The 13640-nt window shown below is 42.0% G+C and overlaps 1 protein-coding gene across 3 annotated transcripts in view; it reads right to left on the bottom strand.

Annotated features, from left to right (window-relative positions):
* The window catches only part of CAMK1D (calcium/calmodulin dependent protein kinase ID), a 393058-nt gene that overhangs the window by 133500 nt on the left and 245918 nt on the right, over nucleotides 1–13640 (bottom strand). The gene's annotated exons all lie outside the window — the stretch shown is intronic.

The following is a 13640-nucleotide window of genomic DNA, read 5'->3' as shown; positions in this document are numbered from 1 at the left end:
ACTATCTCTAGGAACTGGCTGATACTGGGAGGGCCAATCCTTCCAGCATTAACAAGGCCCCAAGATGTCAAAACTTCAGAAACACATGGTTAATACACTTATATCATCTCATAACACTTCACCCATGTGCTATTTTCTTGTTAATGTATTTATGTTCTGTTTATTTTCTATTAGCCCCACTGGAATGTAAGCTCCTTAAGGCAGGATAATTATCTGCCACATTCACTGCTAATTCCCAGCACCTACAACCGTAGATGATGCTTGATTCATGTGTATTGAAAGAAAATGAATTTCTCTTCCTGGAACTGCTATTTCTGTCCCTTGCCCATTTTCCTATTTAACAATGCCTTGTACTTTTCTTATTGCTTTGCACTTTAATGAATACAAAAATTAAAGCTTGGTCAGTGATATGTTTTGCAAGTATTGTTTCCAGTTTCTCTTTATTTTTTAAGATGGTCTTAGCCATAAGGACGGAGAAGGAAATGGCAACCCACTCCAGTGTTCTTGCCTGGAGAATCCCAGGGATGGGGGAGCCTGGTGGGCTGCCGTCTATGGGGTCGCACAGAGTCAGACACGACTGAAGTGACTTAGCAGCAGCAGCAGCAGCCATAAAGAAGTTTTAATTTTTATTTTCATGTAGTATCAAAGTTATCAATATTATTCTTTATGGCTTCTGAGTTTTAGGTCAAGTTTCTGCAGCTCAATATGATATAAAATGGCATGATATTTTAGGGTTTCATTATAATTAATATTCAGGACAATTAGAAATGATTTTGTACGGCGAAATAAGGTGGGGATAATTACTAGCACTATTTATTCAACAATCTACATTCTCCACTGGTATAAAATACGTTCTTTAACATATACCAAATTGTGTATGTATGTGCGCATGTGTACATTTATATTTTTATACACACACATTTTTATAAACCCAGGTCTCCCACATTGCAGGCAGATTCTTAACCAGCTGAGCCACAAGGGAAATCCAAGAATACTGGAGTGGGTAGCCTATCCCTTCTCCAGCAGATCTTCCTGACCCAGGAATCGAACTGGGGTCTCCTACATTGCAGGTGGATATAAATTGGGAAGGGCATATTTTTTTCTGAACTCTCTATGACCCCTGACTAGCCTTATATCAATATCACATATTACCTAAATCACTATGAACTAATAGCCTCTATTCTAACCAAGAGACAGGCCACACTCTATTATCATATCATTAAAGGGGCCAGTTTTGCAGCTGACATGAACAGCTGTATCAAAACACAGAAATACCTGCGAAGGGGAAATAAAAATACCAAAGTGTAACCCCCCCCCAATGCATAAAATCAAACAGATACTCTGTTAATATAGCCCTTGTGATAGAGCAAAAGAGTTCAATCATTTGGTTTAAATCACTTTACCTTAAAAAAAAAAAAAAAAAAAAAAGCAAAACAGGAATTGCCACATCTGTCTCGTCTCTCTTTGGAGCCAAAGGTGATTCTACCAACCTATGTCAGCCTAGGGGCCAAAGTGAGCTGCACCAGAGGGCCAGAGCATGGGTCCCCACAGCTACAGGGGGGTCAGAGTCACTTTTCTTCATCGTTTCTGACCATCTCAAAACGGACACCTATAGGATGCAAATGTTGGTTTGGTTATGGAAGGCTTCCCTCTCCTCCTCTTCATTTTATTCACAGAATTTAATCTTGCAGATTAAAATACAGAGAAACTGAGCCTATGCCAGGCATCAAACCTCTCTGTCCGGAGTCCTTCCACAAATGCGCGCTCACACTGCGGCCTGACCACCTTCATTCAACTTCTCCGCGTGTAACCTCTAGGTCACGTATCAGCCCAACTTCTGGAAGGCCCTACCCACCATGACCCTTTGTCAGTTTCAAGCATCACTTTGAGGACAACTTTCAAGAATCTGCGGGAAGGAAGAGGGAGCTTCCTGACACCCTCTGTGCTGTTTGTTGTTTCAGAAATGAGTGCTTCAGCCATGCACGTGTGACCATCTGCGTGTGACACGACGGTGGTAAGCTCTTGCCAGCGGGAGCTATGACTTGAGTTGCCTTCAGTAGCTGGCACTGAAATACTAAAGGAGTCGGCACACACAGCGCGTGGAGCAGTGGCTGGTCCCGCAAGTGCTCAACACTCAGGAGTCCGTTTATATTCTTGCCAGCTCTCCGTGATTCTCGTCAAGCCTACAGGCATGTGACACACGGTCCTGGCATGTCTGAATGAAGCTGACAGGTCCCAGTGGACATCAGAGAGAACCCACCGGGCCTCAGGGCATAGATTACGGGTCAGAGTTACTATCAAGACAAGTCATAGCAATTTCCCTGGTGGTCCAGTGGCTAAGACTCCAATGCAGAGGTCCCTGGTTCGATCCTTGGTCAGGGAACTAGATTCCACATGCCACAACTATGACCGATCATAGCCGAATAAATAAAATATTTTTAAAAGACCAAACTCATACAACAATATCTCTCAGCACCCATGATCCTGGCACACTGAAGAGTTACTGAAGAGTTCTCTGTGCACTGTCTCATTTACTTTTAACCTTTCAATGAAACTGTGAACCCCTGAATCAGCATGAACCATAAAAACAACACAATAAACCTCCTTTTGCTTTCCGCCTAATGATAAACTGAATACAATGAATTTTATGAGTAGTAGGCCCAGTTCAAACCAGTTCCTAATACCTACACTTCTGTAAGAAAACCACTTCATATATGCTTTTACCCGAGTTTTCTGTTCAACTGTACTTTAAATTGTAGATGAGGGGTGAGAGAGAAGTGAAACCTCTTTATGAAGCAAGCTGTCAAACTGCCATGATGAGAAATAAGCTATTAAAGAGTATACTTTATTTAGTTAATGAGCCTACATAACCAACTAATAGAGATTAAGCTTCATCTGAAAGGGGAGGGGATGGGAAAGGGAAGAGAACCGAGTGAGTGATGAGAGCTGGTTGCCAGGGAAACTTCCTCTATGAAAAAACAGTCACCCCACAGGGTGGTCATAATTTTTCTCCTTTTCAGTTTAATCCAAGTTGTAGGAAGCAGGAAGTCAAAGGAGGGGGGGCGTTAATCTCTCTCCTCTAAAGGCTTATATAAGATGGCTGAGAAGGGAACTCTGTGCTTCTTTTCTCAGAAGCATAAACAGCCTTCTAAACAATCTGAAAGAATAGAACTCATTACCCAGACATCTGAGGATAAGTTGAAGCTGTAACCGTTTTGGAAATTAAAGGAATTCTAGGCCCTGAAGGATCTACATCATCTCACTGACTTGCGACCAAGAAGTTCTGGATAAGTTTTCTACCCAAACGTGGCAGGGGGAAAAACTGCCAATATTGTAACAGTAACATCAGGACATCAAATTCTATTGGCTTGTTTGTAATTCTTAAAATCTTTCGTTCCATAATTTATCTTCAAGAAGCTAAACAGGGGTTGGTAATTAGCGACTGGTTTGCACTTATTCTTATTTCAATCAATTATTACTTTTTTAAGGATGAGAGTAGATGTGTGTGGCCAGAAGCCCTCGAACTATGAATGAGTCATTCACACCAAATGAAGTCTTATCAGCTGACCCACAGGCCACTCATCCACCTGCTTCCAGGAGAGCGTCAGGCCTGGAAAGAACCAAATGGCCCCTGGAAGGCAATTCTGGAAAACAAGAGGACATATGTCACAGTGATATTTTTCTAACCTTACGAAACAGAATTAGAACGTGAAAATACTTTCTCAGCAGAGCCTGGGTTGAAATGGTATTTCATTCATCTTAGTCCCGGCTGGTTTTCATCAGGTCCATTTCTGGGGAGCACAGATGGTCTGTTTTCAAGCAACTTTAACATACTGGACACTTGAATATATATAGGTCATTAATCAAATGTATTTTTGCCCATGCTTAAAGTCACAGAAGTCTTGAAATCACAAGAACTGAGACGAGACACACTGTTCCTGGGCTTACTAGCCAAGATGTTCCTGAGACAGTGTCAGGGAAGAACATGAGGATAATTGGCAGAGAAGCACAATTTGTTACAGCCACACAGATCTTCAATGGGAGAGCCAAGCTTCCTGGTTATCACAGCCCTCAGCGGCCTTTTTAAAAATTTATCTCCAGAATAGAGAGAAGGGTCTTTATTTCAGTCTACCACTCGCTCTGTTGCTTGCATTATGGCAAAGGATGCCTCCTGTTCCAGCCTGATGTCTAAGCCCTTTGGTTTGGACACTCCGCTCAGACAGTAAAGCGTCTGTCTACAATGCAGGAGACCCGGGTTCGATCCCTGGGTTGGGAAAATCCCTTAGAGAAGGAAATGGCAATCCGCTCCAGTACTATTGCCTGGAAAATCCCATGGACAGAGGAGCCTGGTAGGCTACAGTCCATGGGGTCGCAAAGAGTCGGACATGACTGAGCGACTTCACTTCACTTCACTTCACTTCAGGCTATACATCGGAGAAGGCAATGGCACCCTACTCCAGTACTCTTGCCTGGAAAATCCCATCGACGGAGGAGCCTGGTAGGCTGCAGTCCATGGGGTCGCTAAGAGTCAGACACGACTGAGCGACTTCACTTTGACTTTTCACTTGCGTGCATTAGAGAAGGAAATGGCAACCCACTCCAGTGTTCTTGCCTGGAACATCCCAGGGACGGGGGAGCCTGGTGGGCTGCCGTCTATGGAGTCACACAGGGTCGGACACGACTGAAGCGACTTAGCAGCAGCAGCAGCAGGCTATACATACACAGAGGCCTTCAGTTTGGTTTAGTGATGTGGTCACAAGAAAATATAATTCTGCTAAGACTGAGGCACCAGTCCTGGTCATCCATCAACCATTTCACATTACAACAAAATGAGAAGCTCATCAATTCACAAAGGTTCTATAATCATATATTAAAGTCATGATGGAAATTAAACAGCATCTTTAATCTACTGCAAATGTAAAATCCAGCAGGGAGAGAACAGGTGTAAACATTTCTGGCATACAATTCTGGAAGCACAATACAAGCAGCATTGTGTTGACAGGCTCTTTGTCACAATAGATGGTACGATATGTTTTTTCCTGAGCGTAGACTCAATAAATCAGAGGGAATGGCTGACCCTGAATCAACATGAATTGCTCAGTGAGATTAATAAAGACCCAAACCATTAAGGACTCAGTTCGACAGTTAATATTAAAAATGAATCTGTTCTGAAAATGCACCATATCAGATTTTTTCTCATTTAGAGTCTGATACTATTTGTCAATGTAACTGCCTCTCTCTTAATCACATCTTCATGGTGGAAGATTTAGGCTCTTATTATGCTAAAAAAATCGAATTTTGTGTCATATTGACAGCTGATTCTCGATGCTTCAAAAATTATTGGTAGAAGCAAAATAATTACTATTCCAGGCTGGCAGTGAAAGATCCAGTGGGTGAAAGACCAAAGGGTCTTAATGATCTGATAAGTCATTTACAATAAAGTCTTAAAACCCCGGGGGTCCCTTAATTTTAAAAAAAAAATGGTTTAAGAAAAGAAATTCAAGTAGTATAAAAGGGTATATATTAAAAATAAGATTTCTTCCTATTCTAAATGTGAATGCTTTCCTCCAAGAATCAACTCTGAGCAGTTTTCTGAATATTCCTCTAGACACTCCCTGTATATATAAGCATACATGTGCCTGTATAACCTATATAACCTTATTTAAAAACACAGGTATGAATACATGCTACAGAGACTTCCTGGTGGTCCAGTAGTTAAGAATCCACACTTCCACTGCAGAGGGCTCAGGTTTGATCCCTGGTCAGGAAACTAAGATCCCACATGTGGTGTGTGGTATGGCCAAAAGATTTTTTTTTTTAATGTACATGCTACATAATGTTATGCACAGTGCTTATCAAAACCACCCATGTAAGCACTTAATGAAGTAACCTTATCCAGGGCATAACATTTCTATGTACGTATGAGAAATCTGTATGCAGGTCAGGAAGCAACAGTTAGAACTGGACATGGAACAGCAGACTGGTTCCAAATAGGAAAAGGAGTACATCAAGGCTGTATATTGTCACCCTGCTTATTTAACTTATATGCAGAGTACATCCTGAGAAATGCTGGACTGGAAGAAACACAAGCTGGAATCAAGATTGCTGGGAGAAATATCAAGAACCACAGATATGCAGATGACACCACCCTTATGGCAGAACCTAAAGAAGAACTAAAGAGCCTCTTGATGAAAGTGAAAGAGGAGAGTGAAAAATTTGACTTTAAGCTCAACATTCAGAAAACGAAGATCATGGCATCCGGTCCCATCACTTCATGGGAAATAGATGGGGAAACAGTGGAAACAGTGTCAGACTTTATTTTTGGGGGCTCCAAAATCACTGCAGATGGTGACTGCAGCCATGAAATTAAAAGACACTTACTCCTTGGAAGAAAAGTTATGACCAACATAGATAGCATATTCAAAAGCAGAGACATTACTTTGCCGACTAAGGTCCGTCTAGTCAAGGCTATGGTTTTTCCAGTGGTCATGTATGGAAGTGAGAGTTGGACTGTGAAGAAAGCTGAGCGCCGAAGAATTGATGCGTTTGAACTGTGGTGTTGGAGAAGACTCTTCAGAGTCCCTTGGACTGCAAGGAGATCCAACCAGTCCATTCTGAAGGAGATCAGCCCTGGGATTTCTTTGGAAGGACTGATGCTAAAGCTGAAATTCCAGTACTTTGGCCACCTCATGCAAAGAGTTGACTCATTGGAAAAGACTCTGATGCTGGGAGGATTGGGGGCAGGAGGAGAAGGGGACGACTGAGGATGAGATGTCTCGATGGCATCACTGACTCGATAGACGTGAGTCTGAGTGAACTCCGGGAGTTGGTGATGGACAGGGAGGCCTGGCGTGCTGTGATTCATGGGGTCGCAAAGAGTTGGACACAACTGAGACTGAGCGACTGAACTGAACTGAACTGAATATGGTATAAATGGAACTTTCGGTGTGGAAACAATGTTACTTTCTAGATGCAACTTGAGCGTCTAGAAGCTTAGAATCAAGATGTCCCTGGGCAACTATGTTGATTTACTTACAGAGGCCACTGCAGAGGTCTGACTGTTACTCACGGTTACTTGCTGTACTCTAACCCAGAAAACTGTTTCTTTCTCTGCACAGGATGCATTAACCCTCTGGGTCATATGCAGAGTGGGTGGGGTGCTACAGCTGGGAGATGGATGAAACAAAAAAATACAATTGAAGGGCCCTCAAAATCTCCTGCAAAACTTCCCTGAAGTGTCCAAAATTCCTGCTACTGTCCACTCAGTTGTCCTCAAGATACAAGTCCACCCACCTCCGGGCACTCACCCACCCTTAATCTCCCATGTTTCCACCACTCAGAAATGCCATCTCCTCTAACAAGCCGGGGATGACTGAGAACAGAAGATAGTGAGTCACCATAGAGAGGGGCTGGGAATGGCTTTTCTGAATATAAATATGCATAATTCAGTGGCTGGAAAACTATTCCTGGAATCAGATGATGAGCTGCTCAGGCTCTTCATAAGGGACCAGGGTCAATTTACTTTGTTAAGCAAACTGCTCTTGGGAAGGTAGATATTTGAGCAAAGTTAGTCATTTAAACATTATTTTAGAACAATTCCATTATTTGCATGTACTTTAGTTTTTAGACACATGAATTAATAAATTCCAACTCTACTCAGGAATGGCTAAAAGATTTAGCCACCTCCTTCAAGGACCTTTATCAAGGGTTTATAAACTAAAATAGCTGGAGTCCTTTCTTCCAAATAACTTGGCATCAATCGGCAGGAAATGTTCTGGTTGGGACTGCTTCTGAAATGCTCACTTCCTCTGCACTGACCCCATATCTGACCCAACACGCTTTCTCCCCAACTCCCCGTCCCCATCCCATCTGACCCTACAGAGATGCAGTTCAGACAGATGTTACCAATCCTCGAAATCCCCTGCTGACTCAAGGAACTCCACTCATTCCAGGAGAAGGATGGTTTCTTAAAACTTTTTAAGATGTTAGAAAACACTTCCGGCCGCATCCTAGTCCCTGAATGGGAGCCCCTCTGCCTACTCATAAGGCTTACAAACTGGGCTCTGGGCTCTGTGGTTAGTATACTAGTGATGTCTATGTATATCATGCTCTCGCAGACAAGAAATTCCCCTTCTTTAATGATGCACTTTGCTTAGACTTCACTGGTTTGTTTTAAAGGCATCAGACGTCACATCTGTATGCAATGCAACTTCATCCCTATTTTAGAGAGCACTCCTGCAACCGTTATGAGTGCAGCTGCCCTGAAATGTTTTCAATCTCATGTGCTTGTCACCACGGGGTCTGAATAAATGGTTACTGAGCAGTGATGAAAAGAAAGGTATGTTGAATGCAAATGCATGTGGACACGTTACCTTGTTAGGGTGTTGCACACAAAAAATCCCTAGATTTCTAAATTCATTTGCTTAACAATCATTTTATGAATAATGATTTACTTAATAATCATTAATAATCAGAAATAATTTACTCAATATCAATAATCAGAAAGATTTACTTAATATTCATGAACCTCTTAAGTTCCAGGCATTGGGATGAATCTTGAGAATGCACAAATGAGACAATGTTTCAGGGAGCTTACAGTTAGAAAAGAGACATGTGTGAGCAAGTTAAGAGCAAAAAGAGTGCAATGAAATCATTTATGGGACAGTAGGAAAAGACAGGAAGGACTGGTTTAATTCTTAGAGATAAGGCAGATTAGAAAGAGAGCTGCAGCAAGAACTACTGAATTACTTAGGAACTAACCAGCCTATTCAGAGAGTGAAAGAAGCCACCGAGGTTAATAAAATCATATGATATCTGAATTTTTTATTTATGGATGACAACTGGCTTACCACATTGGTATGTCGATGAAAGAGAATTTTGTTTAATAGCTATCTGCAAAAAGAAACTTATTTCCAAAAAATAAAATAACTTACATCCACGTATATTAATTAAAAAAAAACTTCTTTCTGTTGACTATATGAATATCAGAAAATAATGTAAGCAGAATAAATACTTTTGGAACATAGTCACCTATTTTCATTAATTTTTAATTGATATCCCTCTTTAAATCCATATCTAAAGAATTCACTTTTTCTAATGTAGACCCATTATTTAAAATTTTTCATAAAATTACTTACAATCTTCAAAGTTGTATTTTACAATCACTAAATTTGAAATTATGAACAACCGTGGTGGATTCATGTCAATGTATGGCAAAACCAATACAATATTGTAAAGTAAAAAAAAAAAAAAAAGAAATTGTGAACAACTTCAAGTGAATTTTTTCTATTAGCCATATTTTTAACTTAGAAAACACTCTTTATGTAACTGCTTCAATACCTAGTATATTCAAAGTAAGTCCTGCTAAACAAAAACATTCTAAATTGTAAATTTTAAGTCAAATTAAGTATAAATACTTCAGCCCAAGTATTTTTATTTTTAACTGTCATTTTTCTACCTTTCTTGAACAAATACTATCTTTCTTTGATAAATACTACCCTCCTTTTAGAGAAGGAAATGGCAACCCACTCCAGTACTCTTGCCTGGAGAATCCCGTGGAGGGAGGAGCCTGGTAGGCTACAGTCCATGGGGTCACAAAGAGTCAGACACGACTGAGCGACTTCACTTCCCTTCCCTTCACCCTCCTTTTAAAAGATAAACCCTGTCAAATTTGTCTCTAATGATAATTTTTTAAATGTTTATCTATATGTGAAAGCTGCGAAACAGTCTTCCCAGTCTCAATCCACTGCAGCACAGATACAAATTAAAAACAGGAGTTCTACCAAGATGCTGCTCACAGATTCAGTTATTCCAAAGGACAATCAAACATTTTCAAACCACGAGTTTGTGTACATATATACAATGTATATGTATATGGCATTACTTGTATATGTATGTGACATTACTTGTATACGTATGTATCCATATACATATATGTATATATATAAGACACTATTTGAGCTCTCATCATGTAATTTGCTCAGTTTCTTTCTTTCATAGGGATGTGTTTTCAAGTTTTGCCTTCAATAACTGCAATTTGTTAAAAATGTCAAAAGTTGTTATTGTTTTGCACTTGAATTGTTGAATACTTTGATGAAAGATTTCCAGCTGCTTTTTTAACTTATACAATCAAAATATGGGGGATTTGTTTACAAGACGCTTGATACCATTTTAGTATCCTTGTATTGATTTACAAAGCACCATCCTTAAAGGCTCATACAGTTCTAATACCCAATCGATGGAGTAGGTAGCTCAGAAGAACAACGCATGTCTGGAGTAAGGGGAAAACAAGAGAACAGAATAAGAATCTTGCCAGAATCACATGAAAAGAAAGCTGAGTGATGCTGGACTGGGCTGAGATTGGAGACCATTTCATTTTCAGCAGATCCAAGCCACCAGAATGTATCCTATCTTCCAGTGATACCCAGCAGCCCTAATGTAGGAGCAGAAGTCACATTGATGTCAAGTTTTGCATCTGCAAGATGGATACAGCAGGCAAGGAAGGAAGGATGCTGGCAGGGGAGTGTCCATGGAGATACTGGAAGGGTGCTGACTATATAAGGAAACCCAGCAGGGAGGCATTGGAGGACCCCAATAATGCCAAAGAAGAGGCAAGAAACTTTAAAAATTGAGGGATTGTTGTCAGCTAGGCTGAGAACAGGTACAAACTGATGTGTCAGAAAACAAAGTATTCAATGTATAAAAGAAGGTGGGGCCAAACAGTATAAACTTCCAATTATCAATAAGAAGGAGGGATATAATTTACAACACGATAAATATAAATAATACTGCTGTATATTATAAATGAAAGTTAAGAGAGTAAATCCTAAAAGTTCTCATCACAAGTACCTATATGAAATGATGGATATTTATCAAAGGTATTGTGATACCACTTCATGATGTAAATGAACCAAACCATTGTGCTGTATACCTTCAACTTACACAGCCCTGTGTGTCAATTCCATCTCAATAAAACTAGAAGGAAAGAAAGAAGATGGGGATGACAGAAACAAGGAAGGCTGAAAGAAAACAAAGCTTGAGAGTCTGAGCCTCAAAGAAGCAAGGATTTTGATTTCAAGATGTAAAGTTAATTATCCAGATCTAGCAGAATTCTAAATGCCTGCTTCCAGACAGCAACCAGAGAACCTCTCTACAACCCCCAGCCATTCCCGCTTACCCCGCCCTGTAAAACATCAAATTTTTTACACTAATCGGGGCTGCCACACCAGCTTCATCATCAACCTGCCTTATTTATGAAGCCCCATGGATTCACAGAGACAGAACATGGTTTTAAAAGTATCAGCTTGGGAAATGGAGAGATGGGCTAGCACATGCAGAAAACCAAACTGCTGGATTTCTCATGTCTATGCTTGTTTCACACTGAGAAAATGGGGACAGCAGATGAAGCAGACTACGGAACTTGAGAACTGAGACCTCCGGCTTGTCTGACACAAGGAAACAATGATAAGATTCTTCCACTTTACAGACAAACCAGGGAGGCCAGGAGCTGAGCTGTCAAGGGACTCATCAGAGGCAGGAGATGGCCCAGCATCCATGGTACTTTCCATTTGCAGCATCCTTAAATTAACTTCTTAAATAAACCCCATGAAGTGAAGTGAAAGTTGTGTCCGACTCTTTGCGATCCCATGGACTATACAGTCCATGGAATTTTCTAGGCCAGAATACAGGAGTGGGTAGCCTTTCCCTTCTCCAGGGGTTCTTCCCAACCCAGGGATCGAACCCAGATCTCCCACGTTGCAGGCAGATTCTTTACCAACTGAACCACAAGGGAAGCCCAAACCCCATGAGACCACCCCCAAATCTCCTCCAGATGCTGGACAAAATCTCCAATGGAACAGGAGGGAGTTTACACTGAATGGCCTCAACCTTCCCCATGAAATAATCTGAAAAACCATTTGGATTTCCATGATCCCAAGGAAAGGGCAGTGATTCCCTCAAAAGAACAGAAGTTGGTGTTGAATTCGATTATTTCCAAGGTTATCTTGGGCTCTATCCCAGGACTTAATGGTGTCTCTGCCGTGCAGGAACTCAGATGTGAATCGGCAATCCAGGACGCAGTCACTTAAAAGTAAATGTGCCGCGATACAGGTAAACTGCGGAGTGTTCTAGAACTCCCCCCTTCAGACCTCCTCCCTGCTACCCCTCCTCCTCCTGAATCCAGGCCCCACTCGATGTGCCCCAACTAGGGCCCTTCTGCTGAGCTGCTCACCTGCGCCCTGCCTCTCAGCGGCCTCTCAGGCCCCCTGACTGTCCCCTACTGTGGGGCGCACCTGCTCCACCCTCACCATGCACCTGCGGTCACGCTACCGGGATGTTTTCTCTGACAGCCACATGCAGGGCTGGCCACAGCAAAGGCTACACCAAGGGCAAAATAAAACCAAACGTTTCTTGCTCAGAAACCAGGAAAACTTTCCTCCCCCCCTTCTTCTACTGTCTCTCACTCAACCTGTCATGGTGCTTTTTTCTTTTTTTGCGTTATTTAACGTCATGCTCCTTCAGTCACGGGGATACTCACCTGTGGGGTGAGTGCAGACCCCATAGCACCTGCAGTTCCGCTTGCACTGGGGTGTGGGCTGCAAACATCTGACCAGAACCCCTACCATGCCCAGATCCCCACAGGGTGGGAGCAGGGGAGAAGGCGGCAGGTGGGAAGACGATAGGAGGTGGAACTTAATACAAGCCGATGCTCCAAGCTCCTGGGACTTCACTTACAAAACACAAATTCAGAGTCAATCACTGCTATATTTAGAATGGACAACCAACAGGGACCTACTGTATAGCACAGGGAACTCTGCTCAGTGTTATGTGGCAGCCTGGATGGGAGGGGGATTTGGGGGAGAAGGGATACATGTGTATGTATAGCTGAGTCCCTTTGCTATCCACCTGAAATTACCACAACATTGTTAATCAGCTATATTCCAATATAAAATAAAAAAGTTTTCTTTAAAAAAGAAAAAAGAGAATTTTAAGATGGCAAGTACAAAATACTGACCTCCAAGTGTGGGGGCTTCTATGGGTGCGGGGCTCCATGAGCCACACCAGTGAAGCTAGGCCCGGCCATGTGGTTCATGACCTCACTCCCTGCAGGTCTCTGCTCAAATGCCACCTCTCAGAAAGGTTTCCCCTGACCATGTGTATAAAATAGCAAACCACTCACCCACCTTTCAGGATTTCACATCCTCCGACTCCTTTTCTCGACAGACCTTACCACTGCCTGGTAGACGGGAACTTGTTTATGAAGTGACCTGTTCATCCGTTTCTGTCTCTCCTGCTATAATGTTTGCTCTGTTGAGGAAGGAAGTTCGCTGTATTCATTGTAACATCTCCTGGGTTAATGAACCCACACTATGGCAGGGGCTCCAGAAGCACCTGCTGAGTACATGAATGAATGGTTATTAAGCTGCACAATGACCGCGACAGGTTGTAAATGTGCAGAATTTCAGGAAAGAGTGAGTCTTTGTGAGCTGGGGCCCTGGGACCACAGCGGGTGCACAGCTTACATTCTAAAGAGGAGCAATTTTATCACTGCTTTCTTCAAGGTTTGTGTAGACTTCTCTAAGGTCACAGAGAAGGCTCTAGTGGAGATGACACCCTTAGGTGGAAGATGATTAGGACTTAGC

This window comes from Ovis canadensis, chromosome 13, assembly GCF_042477335.2.
Source record: "Ovis canadensis isolate MfBH-ARS-UI-01 breed Bighorn chromosome 13, ARS-UI_OviCan_v2, whole genome shotgun sequence".
NCBI classification, from domain to species: Eukaryota; Metazoa; Chordata; class Mammalia; order Artiodactyla; family Bovidae; genus Ovis; species Ovis canadensis.
This window is presented reverse-complemented; position numbering and strand designations above follow the sequence as displayed.